We start from the raw sequence: 4328 nt of genomic DNA, 5'->3' as shown, positions 1-4328 counted from the left end.
TATTTTATTTGTTCTTTATTCAGGTCTGATTTTTTTTCCCCACTTACTTTACTCATTGACCTTCTCTATCCCTGACCACTGTTTTAAGGAATGAGCGGTGCCTTTGTGCTATTCTCTTTCAAGTTTGGAAAGGAAACACAGAGCCCTCTCCCTTGTTCCTATTTTTTTCTGCCCTTACACATTCCTCTCTCTGGTACACGTAGGCAAAAAGAAAAAAAAAATCCCCATAAAGATTCTGGCCCTAACATGAGAACCTGAAGAACAATCTGTTAATCCATTATTCAAAACTGCTGGCCAGCCTTTAGGTTTTGCATTGGCTGTACTTGATCAGGAAAAGGTCCTATTCCTGATTCTGAGAAGTGCTAACCTGACAGGTGTCAGATGTAGGTGACCTTTTAAAAAAATATTAACTGAGAACAAAAGCATTAGAGGGTTCCTAAATGAGCCAAGGCTACTCAACCAGCTGCCCTTGAGCAATAAAAAGGGAAAGTCAGTGCATTATACACAGGGTCAGTGATAAAAGCCATGAAAAAAAAATCTTTCTAAGTTAGACAATGCTGATATTGGCGGTCCGTGAATGCTAGTAAAACACACACACACATACACACACACGTGTGCGTGCACGCACACACACACACACACACACTTCTTTTTGAGAAATGCTTAATGGGGCACAATTAAGCAGTCTGTAGAATTGAATGACCTTTAAATTGCTGTAATCTCATGAGGGAAACCTTTCACACACAGCATCTACTCTTGAAAGAACATTCACATGAAAATATTGTCACTAATTCAGCAGAGCATACCAAACCCATGTCCTGTGTCTTGCTCCCTTTTGGAGTCCTTCATTGCCTGTGGAAAGCTGAGGTCACCAAAGATGCTGACCTCAGACATGTCAGTCAACCAAAAGCCATCAAGCTATTATAATTCAGAAGCAAATATAGTGGTGAGTAGAAAGGAGAAAACATAAAGTGTCAAGTGGCCAAACAAAGAATCTAATCTTCTATCTTTCCTTTCAAATAAAATCCTTTAGATTATAACATCTCTTCCCCTTTTCCTTACTTTTATCCTTGGTAAGCTTTTTTTCTTTTTTGGAGACAAAAAAAAATAATACTTTTGAAGAAACGTATGAACTATGACTTCAGAAATTAGTTCTGAATCTTGAAGATCATTTTTCCCCTAAAATTCATATTAAAAAAAAAAAAAACCTACAGAAAAGGCAGTACAATGATCACCTCAATTCATTAGCATATCCACTGAATTTAACTTTGATCCTATAGTACCAGCATTATACAGTACATATTCAGATTTCCCCGGTTGTTCCAGAAATTTCCTTAGCCTGTTTCTTATTTATATTTGTTTTTGGATCTAGAATTCAGGGGCACCTGGCTGGCTCAGTCGGTAGAACACACAACTCTTGATCTCACGGTTGTAAATAGGGGTCCCATGTTGAGTGCAGAGATTATTTAAAAATAGAATCCAGTTAACTATTAAGCATAGTATTTAGTTGGCATATTCTCTAGTTGTCTTTATGTATTTTTAAAAATATTTATTTATTTTTGAGGGAGAGAGAGAGAGAGAAGGAGGGAGGGAGGGGCAGAGAGAGAGAGGGAGAGAAAAGAATTAGCCAACAGGGAGGGGCCTGATGGGGGACTCTTCTCAGGAACCATGAGATCTTGACCTGAGCCAAAACAAAGAGTCCCACACTTAACTGACTGAGGCACCCAGGCGCCTCTTTTTAGTTGTGTTTATGTTTTCTTACATTTAGTGGTGGTGAGGGATCTCTCAGGATATTGACTTTTTCAAGAATCCAGGCTAATGGGGTGGGGTGCTTGCCTGACCCAGTAGAGCATGTGACTCTTGATCCGAGGGTCAAGAGTTCAAGCCCCACGTTGGGCCTAAAGCTTACTTAAAAAAAAAAAAAATCTGTAAGCTCATGTAAATTAATGCATGAATTATTTGGGGCACCTGTTTGGCTCAGCCCGTAGAACACAAAACTCTTGATCTTGGGGTCCTGAGTTCAAGCCCCACATTGGGTGTGGAGATCACTTAAAAACAAACAAACAAGAAGCCAGGCCAGTTATCTTGTAAAATGTCCTGCACGATCTTGATGTGTCTGATTTCTTCCTCACAGATTCAAACACTTTTGGCAGAAATAATACATCCGTGAGGGGTTCCTGGCTGACTCATTTGGAGGAACATGAGATTCTTGATCTTGCGGTCATGAATTTGAGTCCCATGTTGGGTGCAGAGATTACTTAAAAATAAAATCTTAAAAATATATGTATCTGTGATGTTAGATGTTAGATGCACTTTATCATATCACATCAACAGGCACATGATGTCAGCTCTTCTTATTATTGGTGATGTTACGTTTGGCCACTTGGTTAAAAGGTGTCTACCAGATTTCTTCACTGTGAAGATCCTTGTCTCCCTTTGTAATTAATATGTAATCTGTGGAAAAATACAATGAGGCATTGTATCATTGCGAATAATGTATTTTCCAAAAATTTTCACTTCAAACTTTCAGCATATGTTGATAAGCCTTGACTAAATCTATTCCAGCCTTGGTGTCTACAAAAGGATACTTATTTTTCTAATTCTAACATTCCCTTTATATATATTAACTAGCTAGTATTTTTCTGTACACAGAACCTTTTGTTTTTACCAGCTCCTTGTTTTTTAAGTATCTTTGTGAACTCACAGATTCTTTTTGAGACCATTCAGAGCCCTTGAAAATGAAATTTTGATTTGGAAGTACTTTTAGTACTTGTTTGTGACCTTAGTAAATAATTGCAGTCATGTTTTTTTTTTTTTTTTTAATTTTTTTTTTCAACGTTTATTTATTTTTGGGACAGAGAGAGACAGAGCATGAACGGGGAGGGTCAGAGAGAGAGAGGGAGACACAGAATCGGAAACAGGCTCCAGGCTCTGAGCCATCAGCCCAGAGCCCGACGCGGGGCTCGAACTCACGGACCGCGAGATCGTGACCTGGCTGAAGTCGGACGCTTAACCGACTGCGCCACCCAGGCTCCCCCAGTCATGTTTTTAAAGTAAGAATTACTGCCAATGTTAGGATTAAATCTTTTTCCTTTTAAATCTTTCTTTTTTCTTAAACAGAGATACAAAAATAACAAGAGTTTATTGTTGTATGTTTAATAACATCTTTATTTGTTGTAACAACTTATTAACTCTAAGGCAATAATGAAGTGCCTTGACATAAATGACAGCGTTAGAGGCATCCCTATCTGTATCCTGATTTCAAAGGACCAAGCACAGTGGCTGACCTTCAGTGGACAGCCAAAAGAAGTTAATAGAATGCATTGAATTAATGATAAAGTCAAAATGTCAGAGTCATGAAACATAAGGCAAAAGACTGAAATAATATATATTGAAGTTCTAATTGTATAGAAATAGGTAAATTTTATTTGCTACTCTTAAGTGATTTTTAAAATTTATTTGTATTTATTATGTGTTGTTATTTTTTAAATGTTTATGTGTTTTGAGAGAGAGCTAGCACGAGTGGGGGCAGGGCAGAGGGAAAGGGACAGAGAGAGTCCCAAGCAGGCTCTACACTATCAGCACAGAGCCCAGTGTGGAGCTTGATCCCACAAACTGCAAGATCATAACCTGAGCCGAAATCAGACACTTAACAGACTGAGCTACCCAGGGGCCCCTTTTATTTTTAAAAAAATCTTTATTTATTTATTTATTTGTTTGTTTATTTATTTATTTATTTAGAGCTGGGGAGAGGGACAGAGGGAGAGAGAAAATCTTAAGCAGCCTTCATGCTCAGCACAGAGCCCAACGCGGGGCTGGCTCCCACTACCCTGGGATCATGACTTGAGCCAAAATCAAGAGTTGGATGCTCAACCTACTGAGCCACCTAGGTGCCCCCATAAGTGATTTTTAATTCCCTACTACAACTTGAAGTTTTCCCTACATTGCTACCACTACATTTGAGAAGACAATATTTTACTAACTTTTCTTTATCTGATTTCATAGAGAATACATAATAGAACTAAAATTAACAATAGCCTCTAGGAGTTCTTTTGATTCAGCACATGGGTAAATGAATATTCTTTTTTTAAAAAAATGAATATTCCTTCTTCCCTATCAATTTGTATTCCTTCCTAGATCAATAGTTCGTTTTTTTTTTTTTTGTTTTTTTTTTTTTTTTTGTAAAGCATTCTACCCCTGGGATGACAAATTGTTTAATAACAACGAGAAAGTAGGTCTAAAAGAGGTTGGATGGACTAGTATATCTGCTTTCCTGCGAGAAAAAGCTATGAATGGAAACTGGCAATTAGATACAGTTACGTGCATTT

Source organism: Leopardus geoffroyi, chromosome D4 (assembly GCF_018350155.1).
Source record: "Leopardus geoffroyi isolate Oge1 chromosome D4, O.geoffroyi_Oge1_pat1.0, whole genome shotgun sequence".
Taxonomy (NCBI): Eukaryota; Metazoa; Chordata; class Mammalia; order Carnivora; family Felidae; genus Leopardus; species Leopardus geoffroyi.
The sequence above is the reverse complement of the archived record's forward strand: the minus strand, read 5'-3'. Positions refer to the sequence as shown.